General features: G+C 34.8%; 1 long non-coding RNA gene and 2 pseudogenes across 2 annotated transcripts; 1 reads left to right on the forward strand and 2 right to left on the reverse strand.

Moving 5' to 3' along the window:
- Positions 1 to 296: 296 nt before the first annotated feature.
- On the reverse strand, positions 297 to 415 carry LOC120584326 (uncharacterized; annotated as a pseudogene).
- Positions 416 to 3274: 2859 nt separating this feature from the next.
- Positions 3275 to 13475, reverse strand: LOC120584268 (uncharacterized). Of its 2 annotated transcripts, XR_005648000.1 has the most exons (4): positions 12847 to 13475; positions 12581 to 12728; positions 7007 to 7151; positions 3275 to 3759 (listed from the first exon to the last, which is right to left on the reverse strand). It is a non-coding gene; the product is annotated as an uncharacterized LOC120584268 (long non-coding RNA). The 2 variants fall into 2 exon arrangements; XR_005648001.1 differs by lacking the exons at positions 12581 to 12728; positions 12847 to 13475 and adding an exon at positions 12355 to 12435.
- Positions 8527 to 8645, forward strand: LOC120584319 (uncharacterized; annotated as a pseudogene).
- Positions 13476 to 15393: the final 1918 nt, after the last annotated feature.

The following is a 15393-nucleotide window of genomic DNA, read 5'->3' on the forward strand; positions in this document are numbered from 1 at the left end:
GCCAGGTGATAATAAACATTAACCAGCACCAAACTGGATTCGTCAAAAACAAATGTTCTCAACATTGGCTGCACACTAGAAGTACCTGAAGTGCTTTAAAAAATACTCACTCCTGGCTCCCACTCCCAGCATTTCAGATTTAATATAGATGAAAATTTATTATTATTTTTATTTATTTATTTTTTAATGTGTTTTATATTTTTATTTATTTATTTATTTTTTAACCTTCGGTTGACCTCACAGATTGCAAGGACCTTGTCAGTTTACAATCCCTTATTTTTTATTATTTTTTTTTACACCTACAGCACCTGGTCTTCCTAGGTTGTCTCCCATCCAAGTACTAACTAGGCCCGACCCTGCTTAGCTTTTGAGATCAGATGGGATTGGGCTTGTTCAGGGTAGCATGGCCATAGAAGGCATCAGGAAATTTAAAAGCTCCCCAGGTGATTCTAATATGCAGCAAAGTTTGAGAAACACTGCAAACCTTGTTACTAAAGTGTGGTCCATGGACCAACAGCATTGCTGTCAGCTGGGAGCTTGTTAGAAATGCAGAATGTCAGTCTCCACCTCAGGCTGCTGAATTAGAATCTGAATTTTGCCAAATCTCCATGTGGTTTATATGCATATCAAAGTCTGGGAAGCACTACTCTAAAGAATTCTTGTAGCTGATAATTTTTTCTTTCTTTCATTTTAGATGGCAATTACATGATAATAAAAGATCATAAAAAAAAAATCTCTACTTTTGTTCTCTGAAACTCAGGAAAACAGACTTTCATCTCGACATTCTGCAGAGTAATAAAAAGTGGATAATTTGAAGTGAGATCCATATGTGTAAGGTTGCCAGATAATATAGGATGCTTAGTTAAATCTAAATTTCCGATAAATGATAATTATTATTTTTTTTAGTAATGTGTCATAAAAATTGCATGAAACACGCACATACTAAATAAGTATTCATCGTTTATCTGAAATCCAAATTTAACCCTGCATCCTGTGTTTTTATTTGCTAAATCTGGAAACCCTGCATATATTCCCAGGAGTGTCTCCTTGCTCTCTAGGCTCTCCCATTACAAAAAAGGGAAATGATACCATAAATGGCCAAGTCGCTGCCCCTCATGCTGTCTAGACTGATTGACTGTGATATTGTTTCTCATCCTGCCCAGACAGCCAGAACTCTCTGACTCTCTTAAGCAGGGGCGGTGAGTCATCCAACGGGAGAGTAATGGGAAATTTACTTGCTGACTCAGGGAGGCATAAACCTTGGCAAACTTTTCCTTTAGCCTAAACCAAAAGAAAAAAATTTTCAAAGCAAATATTAAGTAGAGCACAGTATATTTAAAACACTAACTTGAGGCAGCAGGCAAATGCAAGGGCTTGTAATCACATGTTTTCTATTAGTTGATTAAAAAGACATTTTCTTAATTTGTTCCACTGTCGCACTCAGAACCTGGTATTTTTCTTAAGAATTGCTGCTATTTAAGCCCCATCAGAGGCCACTTTCCAAGAATATATTTTAAATCCGTTTTCTCAATATTGTATGTAGTTTGCATATAAAGTGGGAAATTCTTGGAGCAGAGATGTGGGTATGGTTTTGACGGCCACCTTCCCTTTGTCACTGATTAACAACAGACTTTGTAACTATAGGCAAATCTGATATCTCAGTCCTTCCTCCTAGAATGATTGTTTGATTTTATAATCTGTACATAACTCTTCAGATTTGCTTTCAATCCCTCTTTATTCTATCCCACCATTTTACCATTTTCAAATAAGATCTCTTGCTGTTATCAAATCACTGAAGGAGCAACTATATTAGAAGAGGAAACTAAATTTACTTAGCCAATTCTGACTTTTTTTACTTGGAAAAATTTTGATCAGAAAAATCTGAATAAAATAGTCGTGAAAACTATGCAATCCTATATTTTTAAAACTATATTTTTAAAAATATAATTGCATAGTTGCTTTTGAGTAGATTGAAAATGGAAGTGTAGCTACCTACTCTTTTCGTGAGCTTCTGAATCTTTTCTGTTGATGTTGGACTTGTATATTTAATGAGTCATGACATTGATAATCATAGTTTCAGGACCTGAAAACAAACTAACTTGTTTCTAACAAATATGAAAAGAAACTTCCATTTAAAAGCAAAACCTACGGATACCATATTCGAGAAGTTTCATCACCACTTCAATCTCTGCAGAATGATGATGAAGGCTAAAAGTATTGAACACCTAACATATACTTAGCAATACACTGTGGTGTGTGGGGGAATACACACACAAATGTTTTGCAGCTGACTCCATCAAGACATGGAGTCTGTTCTCATACTTTGAACCTAGTCTGACCTTGTAACGTGTTTTGACCAATAGAATGTGGCAAAAATGATGATGTGCAAGTAAAACCTAGGCCTCAGGAGAGTGTGCAGCTTCTAGCTTTGCCTTCTTGAAATACTGCCTCGGGAATGCCATGTAAGGAAGTCACTCTTGATTTTGTAGAAGAGGAGAAGCCGTGAAAAGGAGAACTGAGGCACTCCACTGACAGCCAGCACCAGCTGACAAGTATGTGAATGAGGCCATTTTGGACCTTGCGGCCTAGCCATGCCTCTACCAGAATGATGCTGGCCGAGGGAGCCCAGGAGAAACTGCTAGTCAACCCACATAGAAACATGACAAATAATAAATCATTGCTTTAAGCCACTAGATTTGGGGGCCCAGGGAATGATTGTTACTTAGCAATAGGAAACTAAAACTCCTCAAATGAAATCGTTAAGAAGGCAGATCCCAGGGCCCTACCTCAGAAATTCTGATTTTAGTAAGTCTGGCTTGGGATCACACTTTTCACACAAGGACCCCAGAAGGAGGTGATTCTCAGACAATTCTTTGAGAAACACTTCCTAGTGAGATTTCCTTTAGCACAGAGTAGGCCTGAGGCAAATAGCCACATAAAGTGTGTCACACTTGCCCATGGCGCTCCTGGAGTTGTACTGTGCACATTTGTATCGCCATATGCCATGTTCAGGTGTAGATAGAACCTCTGTTTTTTCCTCCCCTTTTTTTAATTAAAAATTATTGGAGTGACATTGATTAATAAAATCAAATAAATTTCAAGTGTAGAGTTCAACAGTATGTTGTATATATATTATATTGTAGAACCTCTGTTTTTTAATGTTTGTGTGAAAAGAGAGAGGAAAAAATAATTTTTTTAAACTTTTATTGTTTTTACTTATAAAATAGTAATTAAAAGGTGATTTTTATTCTTCTCCATTTGCCCAATACGGATTAATTGGGGGAGCAGTAGTCGTACAGGCCTCCTGGAGAAACAAGATTTGTTGGGGGATTTTGAATAACATTGATGTGGGCTAAAGTCTTGAAGAGGTTAATGGATAAAAAATGCAGCAGAGTTGATGCAGGCGCAAAAAAGAATGTGCAGATTTTTTGAGCACTGTGAAAGGAGGAGACAGGAGAATAGGGAAGGTAGATGCTCAGGGAGGTTTATTTGGAGAACAATATGAACTGCAAGTGAATATTCTGAAATCACTATAGAAAAATGAAGGTGAATCTGCTTGAGAGAAACGATGAGATTTTACTTATATGTATGCTTTCATTATCCCCACGATAGATGAATCATAAAACTAAACTGGTTTGAAGTGTTTAAAGCCTTGACTTTGGTAGTACTGGGTGGAGACCTTTGGAACTTCTGGATCCTGCTTTTATCTGTCTTATATATGTGAATTCTTCTGAGATGCCATCTGAAGAGAGGGTTGCACTACCAAGAAATATTTGAAAAACAATGAGTTAAAGCATGAAGGAAATGTTATTTAACTGAAGAGAAAGATTGATTATCAAACAAGTGTTATTTTAGTTTGAGATGGCTTTCTCAGTGGTAGGTGAAAAATCAGTCTTCTCATGGTTCTGTTTTGCACTCAGGAGGTAATGATAACCAGAAACCCCTCAACAACTACTATCTCCCCGGGACATTTGGTGATGTTTGGTCCTGCATATTCTTTGCCACAGTGAAGCTAAATCACTTGTGCTAAAAACTGCAATTTCTAGTATAATATTATAACTTCTACTCAGAAATGTCGCCTCTCAGAAGCTATTTGTGAAATTTTGTTGCTGAAATAAAGAGAAAGAAAAAAGTCATAGGTCTCTACAGAGAGTTGGCATAGAAGATCCTTCCTGGCTTTTAGGGGCTTGAAGATTCTCTGACACTCGCCAAATTATGATTTTTTTCCCCCTTTGTCTTGGAAAAAAGGTGGAATTAACTGTCACTCTTAGAGAAATCACACAAATATAGATGTGTTTTTGCCTAGAATATAAATTATACATATTGTAGTAAGGGAATATAGTATTTGCATAATTATGGTGAGAATCATTTTGTTTATAAATTATGCAATTTAACACCTCTGTATTTGTCAGGATTGGCTAGAATATATTACAATATCAAATTAACTCACAAATCTCAGTGGCCTAATTCAACGAAAACTTGAATTTCATCCTATTGTTAATAAAAAAATGTGATGCAAACATTAGATTTTTAAATTTCTTTCTATATACCAAGACAGCATGTGTAGAAAATAACTCAAATTATGCTTTCTAGCCAGTAAAATTTCTATAAAAATAATGATAAGTTTTTCTGTCAAAGCTAAAATAAATTGTCTCTAAATATAGTAGCAACCAAAGTGTGGTGAAGCCAAGAAACAATTTTCAAACCATCACAGCCGCAAAACTAGGGTTAACTGAGGAAATGGCTTGTTAGATTGGCAGCTTTCACAATATAAAAAGATAATTTATAATTTATTGTACAGAGAATAGTTTTAAGCGTTTTGACCACAAAAATATAACACCGATGACTAAATAATTTTCACAGTTTAAAACTAACAAAACCAGGTTTACCTAACAATAAGAAAGAATCAGGGGGAAGTGGTATTTAAATGTTGCGTAATCAAGATAACTGAGTAACACTGAAATTAAAAAATTTGGGCACATGTGGGGATATTTCTCTCCCTACATAAGTATTAAGATTTATATGGGAAAATCTCCTTGAGGACAACACATGTTACTTATCAATCCACAGTGGACATATATTATATATTATGTGTGTATAATTATATATATATAATATATAACATGTTGTATGCCTCACTGCATCCTTTTTTTTTTTTTTTTGCAGAATCACCTTTCCTTCATCCTGAGTGGTTAAGAACATCCTATCTACTACAGTTTTGTGCCACATCTTCACCACAGGAGTGACCATCTGACCTAGGTATGGTCAATCATAATATCTCACTCCCCTGAATACAGTATTTGGTTCAGGGGTGAGCAATTACTATAGAGCCAATAAGAATCATTGCCTGCAATTGATGTACTGATTTAGGAGCAGGGCAGCTTTTTCAGCTAGGATGGAATTGCTAAACTAAGACACAGCTTCAGATTGTAGGTAACTATTTTCCCTGGTCAACTGAGAGCTGGAAGCAGTAGGAGAGGGTAAGACTGAGACAGAGAAGGAAGTACAGCTGGGAAAGGAAGAGTGGGGAAAAAAGATGGAGGGAGGTTCAGGGGTGGGGATTTGTCTTCATTCCCTGGAAATTGCATTGTGTTTAAAGCCAGAGCCAACCCTGGGCTTCCTGGTTGCATGAACCAATCTATTCTCTTTTTGCTTTAGTTAACATGAGTTGAATTATTGTCACTTGCAATTGAGTCTTGATAAAATACTTCATTCTTGAAGGCTCTGTAGGATCTGTTATAATGCCACGGTATCTTAGATGCAGTATTGAGTCTAAAGGTTTTAACTCAATGAAAGCATAGATGAATCTACCTCTGGCATCATTGAAAGGTATTGTAGATGACATGGCATAATTTTGTCAAAACAATTATTATTATCTACTTGCTTCTCTGACTCAACTCCAAGAAAAAAAAATTATCATTTCTAAATTTAAATTTTCAATTTCCTCCGTGTAATATTGTATCCTCACAATATGGCTGAATTGTTAATTAATATCTCCATGTGAAATATCATAAAGCCAAAGTACATGCTCTGTGTGTGTGTGTGTGTGTGTGTATACATCACTTTTTAAATCCATACAGTTTTATTTTTAAGTGATTTGTTTTCCATTTGTTTGTCATGTCATTTTTCTAGTGCTCATGAAATATTTCCCATTGGGGACAATATTTCAAGTGATCATGAAATTATCAGACATGTTTAAAAATCTTACTTAACTCATATTATTTATGACTATAATATAATAGAAAGATAAATGCTTTGCAAGAGCCTGGTCTTCTAGTCCCCATAATACTTCTTATTATTTTTAAAATCTTGGCCAAGTTTTCTTTGAAACTCATTTTTCTTGCATTAATATGTAATTATATGGCATTATAGTTATATGAAAAAAAGAAAATTGTGTTTAAGAATCTTGAGCCAGAATTTGGTTTAGGGTACAAAAATTTTTTAACTTAGATTTTTATTTGAAAAATTGACTCTGGCAATGTAAGTCCTAAATGTGGTCTGAAAAAGCCAGGGCCTGAAAATAAGAGAAAAAAGAGAGTCTAGTGGAGGTGGGTGCAAACAACATGATGGGAGGCAAGAGTCCGAGGAGGAGACGCAGGCAGGAGAAGTTTCCATGGTAGGAATGCTGACAGCTTTAAAAAGCATATCCCATTGGAACATAGCCCCCTTGCCGTTGCCCTCAAACTTTCTAGAGAATTCTGCTGCGTGCAACTGCTTTACGTTTGGGTTGCTTTGTGGAATCAATGGACAAGGGTCCACGTTCAGTGTTTGGGTTGAGAGAGGATATGTGCAGGGTCAAGTGAATAGACCAGACGCGAAAACGAGGTGCTAGTGAGACGGAAAACTCACATAGGCCGAAGCCCCTTAGGGAATCTTTGGAAACGTCGGGAAGTATACTGGCAATCGTGGGAATTACTTACAGCTCACCAAATGCCTATCTCAGTTGTATGACTAATATTGCATTATTTACTTTAAGATCAACTCGAATCTGATTCAGAACACTTACTGCTCCATCAATTCCTGTGGCTTTGCTCCTTCTAAGCAGAGAGCTCTCTGGTGAATATGGAAGTCGCGGCATTTAAGTATGGTCTCCACAGCCCACTACCTGTCACATTTGAAGATGAGAGAGATGTCCCAGAAAGGAAGAGCTACTGTAGGCAGTAAAAAAAAAAATCAAGAAGGTTAGAAATGTTGATACCAGAGCAGATTGTTTTTTGCCATTGCACTTGGCACATAATAGTTCTGTGATGACTAACCTAATGAATGAATTAATTCTAGAAATCAGAAACGAGAAATTTGGTGCAGAATGGTGTAGAAAAATGGAGAGGAAATAAATTTTAACCATTTATTTTTGCAGCTATGGCAATATTAAGTTGGAAGAGCCTTTAGAATCCATCAAATCCAATTTTCTCAGCTCTGTATGAATACCATTTATAATTGTACTGTCCAATTTAAGAGCTACTAGCCACATGTGGGTATTAAAATTAAATTTAATCTTAAATTTTATTTTTTATTCTAGCCACATTTCAATTGCTCAATGATCATATGTGCCTAATTCAAGTATTTGGGGCAGTATAAAGTACAGAATATGTCTATCATGAAGGAAAGTTCCATTCAACAACACTGATCTATCAAATGATCATTCAATCTTAGCTTGAATTCTTTTTAATGAATGTCATTTTCTATTGCATTTTGGGCCAGACATAATTGTTAGGTTGTCCTTGAAGTTTTCTTCCATATAGTTATTCTAGATTGTTTAGATATATGGGAAGACTTATTCTCTCCATAGGGAGCATTTTATTACAGTAACTATTTAAAAATTTTGTTAATGATAAAGATATTCTAAACTAAAATAGAGTAACTAACTTGAAATAGAATAAAAAATTAACTCAGCTTCTTAAAGAATCTCACTTATGGCTAAAGAAGAGCATTAATTAAACAATCTCCATAACAGTAATTATTTTTTCAAACCTCAAAAGAAAAATGACTGTAGAAATATCTTTATTCTTCACAAAAATGCCAAACATGAACCAAACCTTTTATTTAACTCTTTTATGTTTCTATGAGCTAAACCTAATGCAATTATGTGATTAAGAGCTCTCTATCTAACCACTTAGTTAATATAATCATTTTCTAATATAATCATTTCAAGTCCAAATATTTAACATTTCATGAAAATCCCCTGGCGTATTTCCATAATGACTGAAAGGTGGAAATCTTTAATTAGTCTTGAAGTTTTTAGAGGAAGTAAGACTAGAGACTTTAGAAAAACCCCTAAGTGAATCATTTAAAAGGGACAAAATTGGTGAAGGTACCAACCCATCTAAAATAGTACTGCTCACAAGAACTTAATTCATACTTCCTTTATTAATAACAGCAATTGAGTGAGCTTTCATAGGACATATAAAACTCTATTAGGCACTAAAAAGCAAAACAACTTTACTTCCTATAAACAATAAAAACTTTGTATCATCCAGAAAACTCTCAGACAATTCTTCCTTTTCAGCTACTTAAAAAGTAGGAAAAGACTATGGCCATGCTACCCCGAACAAGCTCGATCTCGTCTGATCTCAGAAGCTAAGCAGGGTTGGGCCTGGTTAGTACTTGGATAGGAGACCACCTAGGAAGACCAGGTACTGTAGGTGTAAAAAATAGAAAGTAAGGAATTGTAAGCTAACAAGGTCTTTGCAATCTGTGAGGTCAACCATGGGTTGCCTCGCATAAAACATAAAATAATAATAATAATAATAATAATAATAATAATAATTTTAAAAAAAGTAGGAAGAGTGGCAATATATCTAGAATAATTTCTATCAAAATAGAGTAAGAATTCAAATATTTGAGGAATCTATTGTTTGAGGAATTAATTGGGTGTATCAGGATTAGTTTAGTTAAAGTATAACTGAAAACCCTAGTAATATCTGCTTAAACAAAGAGGCATATTCTTCTCTCAGATAATGTAGTCTGCAGGTTTACAGTCCAAGACAGGAATAATGGATGGGTCCATGGTTATCAGAAACTCAGACTTTCAGCCCTGTAATTCTTAGATAATGACCTCAATTATCAAGAGAGGCTACTGAAGCACCAACAATCACATCCATATCCCAGATATCAGCAATAAAGCAATTGCAGAGGAAAAAGGGACCTGATTGTTAAGCTAGCTCCCTTCTAAGAGCTTTTTAAGTAGCTCTACCTGACAAACATCTACTGACATCTTTTGGTCATCTATAAGGGAACAAGGATATATAGGGTTGTTTTTTTTCAAGCTAGATGTATGTTTGCCACCATGAAATATAGGGTTTTATTACCAAACAGAAAGGAGACAATGAATATTGGATAGTAGCTCCAGTCTCTGTCAGAGCAGGTGGCTTATCTGTTCCCTGTGCTATACTTCCACCATTGGACTGGTCACATTGCCTGCATTTATTTATATAGGAAACAGAATTGTGTAGCAGTAAAGAGCAGAGCCTGTAGTTATAGTGATCCTATGTCTCAGTTTGCCCTAGATAGTTTCAGAGCATAGCTGTTGTACCAATATAATTATTATCAATATCCCTATTACTCTTTAAAGTGACCCAGTTGCTCAATAAATTATATGGTCTCTTTAGTTATAGCAGACTAGCCGATGCTTCTCTATTAGTTACTAGCTCTGTGACCTCAGCAAATTACGTAATTTCTCTAAATTCATTGGATTAGTTATCTATCACTGAATCACAAATTATCCCCTAGATTCATTGGCTCAAAGTAACAAACATTTTTATCTCACAGTTTCTGTGAGTCAGTAATTGAAGAGCAGCTTAGATGGATAGTTTCTAGCTCAAGGTTTCTCTGAGGTTAGATTTTGGCGGAGGCTGCTATCATATGAAGGTCTGACTGGGTAGAAGGATCTACATCGAAGATGACTTACATGCTGTTGGAAAGAGGTCTCAGGAAGGAAGCCCACGGTGGCCTCTCCATAGGGCAACTTGTATGCTCTCATAATGTGGCAGCTGGCTACCCAACCAAGAGAGAGCAAAAAGAAGCCATAGTGCCTTTTTTGATACAATCAACCAAGTTGTACAGACACTTCCTCTTTATTTTATTCATTGAAAGCAATTCAAGAAATCCAGCTCACACTCAAGAGGTGAGGAATTAGGCTCCACCTCTTGAAGGGAGAGTATTTTAACATCACCACACTTATTGTTCTCATTTGTAAAATGGGTAAAATTACCCATATGCAGTTGTAATTATATTATTATGAAGAGGCATAATACATATAAAGCATTTTAATAGAACACTTGGCATATAGTAAAATATGCCCCTTAATAAATGTCAGCTAATATATTATTTATTTATTTGTCTAATTAAACTGTAGGTTTTGGGCAGGGATCATCTGATTTCTGTTGGTAATTCAAGCCCCAATTGAAGCGTTGGGCATATAGTGAGGATGTAATAAACATTTGATGGATAAATGAATGATTACCATATTCTTTAATATGACCAGTTAAGTGGAGTATTCCTGTAAGTGGAAAGACACAGTGCAATAGGCATGTGAATAAATATATGTTTTATTTGTATTAAAAATCAGATTTTTACAGCTCCTTATATAATAGGGCATGAAAAAGTATATGCTAATGTAATGTGTGCTAAGTTATATAATTTAAGTAATAATATTTATTAGTATATAATGCTGTTATAAGATCACCTTCTTATGTTCCTGATATTAAAAGTGCTTCTGAAAAATTGTATTTAGTAGATAGATATTGAGCTATGTCTTTTTGAGACATGGAGATTATTTTTATCACTGAAGAAAATATTTCAATAATCATTTTGATGACATATTATTAAACCATAGAATTAAAGCATGTATCTAAGGAAAAGAATTTCAGAAACTATACATATATATGTATATATAAATGGTGTGTTTTGTCATTAATAACACATTTTCTTGCCATTTTTCCCAAGGAAAATAAATCTATGTGTAACTATGTAGACTATAATTTTTAAAGGTCTTCTGGTTATGGATATTTATATTTATTATAAATATGAAGAAAAAACAATTAGAGGTTTTGGTTTATAATCTCTAGTTACAGCAAGGCTACATTTACACAAAATAATTAGAAGGAAGAAAGTATTAGCAATCATGTATCAATGCCAGAAACATTTTAAATTATGCCCCTGGTGATTTCTTTTATGACTCATGACATAAATAAAACTGATTTTAAAATGTTTGCTAGTTCTGAATATACCACAGATATTTTGCTTTCACTATCTAAGCCTCTCATTTGACTTTTCAGTGATAGAAGAGTAACTTAGACAGCGTTACTCTCTTCAAAACATGGATTTTTCTTGTGGTGTAAGTGTTGTACTGAGAAACGTGATCTATTTCTAGCACACATCGGAGCACACATCAACACTTCAAGCCTTTAGTAGTTATAATGTAAGAGGATGCTGTAATCTTTAATTATTTTCAATGAAATGATAGTCATATATATATTTTTTCATTTTTATAACAGATAATCATTTGAAGAGAAATTCTGAAAACTACCAGGCATGTGCTTGAAGTAAAGAGTTCCTATTTGAAGGCACAGTGCTTTTTCACACTGAGATGCAGAGAACTCCAGGAGTGCACAGGATGTTTCTTACTATGCATGAATAATTTTTATTTCCTTCTTAAACCGCGAACCTTATTCCCAAATTGCAAGAAAGAATGAAAACTGCTACAAAAGCTTAGAAACACTATTCTAGATGAAGTTAGTAATTTAATTCTGTTTCTTTACCAGTTATAAAATGAATGAATCTACTAGATATTCTTGGGCTTTTCTACTTGAAAAGCACGTATTCATTTATTTGTACAAGAATATTTATTGAGTTATTACCTTCATGTGTTTAATTTATAAAAGTAACAATTGCTTTTTTGTTCATACATTAATTCATTTGTCCTTCAACAAATATTTCTTTGGTTCCTACTATTCAATAAGAACTGTGGTTGGCACTGTACATTTACTAATGGATAAGGCCAACATGTTTATTACAATTCTATTTGTATACCTCAGAGAAATCGTGTGTGTATGGGAGGGGGAAAGATTAACACGTTCACTTCTCTCATGGAATTTATAGACAATCTATCAACAAGTTCTTTGTGATTTTTTTAAATATAAATTCAACATTCTATCTAACGTTATAGGGGAATACATAAATTAAGAAAACATAGTTCCTATTTTTAAGTAACTGATCATTTCACAAGGGGAAAAATACTAAGATGCCTAAAAATATCAAGAATTAATGTCAAATAGAATATATTCAAATGCTGTCAAAACCACCAGGAAATAAAGACAGTAATTAAATGCTAAGTTATGAGTATATTAGACTTACAAAAGCAGCCATTTTTAAGTGAAGGGAGAAAACGAAGCCATGTAACACTTCTTGGAGAAGAGTCTTGAGCTGAATGCTGAAGTTTGGGTGAACCTGGGATAGAAGAGCAGGTGAAAGAATAGTATTCCAGGTTGAGGAAAAAAAAAAACCTCAGGAGCAGAGGCACAGAGGAAGTAGCTAGTGTGGCATATTTATAAGGCTCGTGGAGACCAGTACAGGTGCTTACCTTACAGAAGCTTCCTGCACAGATGCTCTGCTCCCTTCAAGCACAGAATTCCAGTGCTTGTTTTTATATTCCCAGGTATGAAAGTTGTCTTAGGAGTTTTGTGCAAAAGTGATCAAGATGGTCTTTTCAATTTGAATGAACTTCAAGCCTCATAGTATTAAAAAAAAAAAAAAGATGAAAAATTTTAAAGCCAGATCGTGTAAGTAAAATGAGCAAACTGAATACATATCGTAGAAAAAGGAGATATTCAAATGATGAAATGTTACCTATGAATTAAGCTGGAGATAAAGGACAGAACACATTTTATTTGGCTTCTCGACCTATTCAGTCCTGAGGGGGAAAATCAAAAGAAGTTTCCTGGATACTAAATATTTCTATTAAGCAATAGTCTATTTAAGTTAAACCCATTAAAAAAAAAAAGGTTGCATTTTTGTTTTTGAAATGTCAAGTGATGTTATCTATGTCTCGTTCTTTAAATAAGGAAACTAAGATATTTCCACATTTTTCCCAACATTTATCTGAAACTTCTTAACTTTGTAACTAATTTTTTCTAGTACATGTTTGATCTGAAGGCCACAAATGATTGATTTCTTACTGTTTTGAAAATATAAATATATTGCCTATCGCTATTTCCCCCTTTAATTCCCGATGTTCATGGATGTGAGTCAGTTTATCCTCAGTGGACATCATTATTCGGCTTAGTGTGGGAGAAAGATAGTTGAATGAAAACAGGTGACTTCGTTTCATGGGGCTATCAATAATCACCCTAACTACTCTGGGGAGTCAGTGAGGTGCCAGGATCTCAGGAGTGGAAAAGGCCTTAGGAATCATTACCAGCTCTTTTCCTTGCCCACAAGGATATGCAGATGAGGACATGTGAAGAGATTAGCAGAGGAAATATACACATAAAATGTCTCTTCTCTTTCAGATTAATCTCACAAAATATTCACTTACAACTATTTTCTTCATAGTAAAACTTCAGTTTTAAGACCATTTTAGTCTTTCCTAAAATCATCATTCGGTTTCTTTTTCATAATTACGTCTTAGACAAACCTTTCCAATTTAGTTGAACTTATCTGATGAATACAACCAATAATAAAGTTTGATTAAAATATTTTATTGGTAATATAAAACGTTCAGATGGATTGAGAGTAAAGATAATTTGTTAAGTAAATTTTCAGATCACTTTGAATATATTATGTCTTTTTTATCTTTGTTTATTCTTGTATTGTTACACATTTTTATATCATAAAAGGCAACCTAGGGCCAATGAGCATGATCTTGGAGTCAGACCATCATACATTCAAAATTTGCCTCTGCCACATGATCTTTGTGACCTTGGAAGAATTATTTAAACTCGTAGAGAATCAGTTTCTTCATTTTCAAATTGTGGGTATTAACAGAACCTTGTAGGGTTTTATGGTTAATAAATGACTTATTATATACACAAAATGCTTAGCACAGCATCCAGCACATAATGAGTAAGCTTAATAAAAATTTTAGTTATTATTAAGTCTCCAGACATGGAATTAATTCCATCATTGAGCTCAGTGTTGAGCTCAGAAGATACAAAATCGATAAGGCACGGTTCCTGAGAGAAGGCCTCCTGGAGGACATGATGATGCCTGATACAAGCCTTGAAAGAAGAGTAGGAAATAGCCAGGTAGAGGACATTGTGTAGGTTTGTATGTGACAGAAGGATGACGACCCGGGGAAGTAGTTAAGGAAGAGGGCTAATGTTTTCTAGGAAGAGAGAGCCCTGTGAACAAAGCATTCTGAGGAAACTAAGTAATTTAATATTGCTAAAACTAGTTTGTGTGGTGGGATGTGGTAATAGACGAGAGCTGAGAGCATAACAGTGAATAAAATCATGGTGGAGATGTGTAGAATGAGAAACGCAGTGACTTGAGGATGGAGACCTTTACAATACTAATAGTGAAGAGATGCATTAGAAAGCAAAGCCCAGAAAGGAAACAAGTTTCCTGACTTCCTTCTCTACTCTTCCATCCACTGAAGGACCACTGGTACTAGGGATCTTTTGTGATAGAGATCAGATAGGAAAAGGCAGCACTGTTGGTAGGTGTGGGGGTGAAGCCAGAAGGGCCAAATCAATTTCCAGAATGCATAGCTGGGAGAAGAGAGGCAAGAGAGTCAGACAAAAAAGTAACAGGGACAAATGTGGTAGAGTTGAATTTAGTGGATAAAAGGCTCTGGAGAAATGGAGAGTGGAAGAGGAGTGTTTCAGAAGGATTTCGTTGGGTCATGAACTGAATCCTCCTTCATGTTCTTTGAGAGATAAAAATTTGAAATTACTCTTAAATTATTTGGAGCCAACTGGACTGAGCTCTTTAGTGTGTAGAGATGAAGCCAAGTGGAACCCTGGCTTGATTATGGTTATTGAAGGAATTGTTGGATAGGTACTACGAGAACTAAGTATAATAATAGTCATATAAATTTACTATTACTACTGCACTAAACTAATAGTCATAGAAGTATTAATGGGAAAAAAACTATTCAATTATATGGAGTAGGTGCCATCATCATTCCCATTTTGTAGATAAAAAAAACTGAGGCACAGAATATTTGGAGTGATTGCTCAGGGTCACACAACTAACCAGTACTTGATGAAGCCAGGAATTGAACTCAGGTGTTTGAATTTACAGAAACCAATGGAATCAAGGTTTTAACTAAAGGGCAGAAGGGTAGAGGATAAAATTCAAAGTCAAAATTCTTTTTACTATCTTTTATCTTCTCTGTTAGAAAGTGGTTATACTTAACGTAGATATATTATGCTGTTCTTTTACCTTGGATAA

Source organism: Pteropus medius, unplaced genomic scaffold, assembly GCF_902729225.1.
Source record: "Pteropus medius unplaced genomic scaffold, Ma_sr-lr_union100, whole genome shotgun sequence".
In the NCBI taxonomy this organism is placed as follows: Eukaryota; Metazoa; Chordata; class Mammalia; order Chiroptera; family Pteropodidae; genus Pteropus; species Pteropus medius.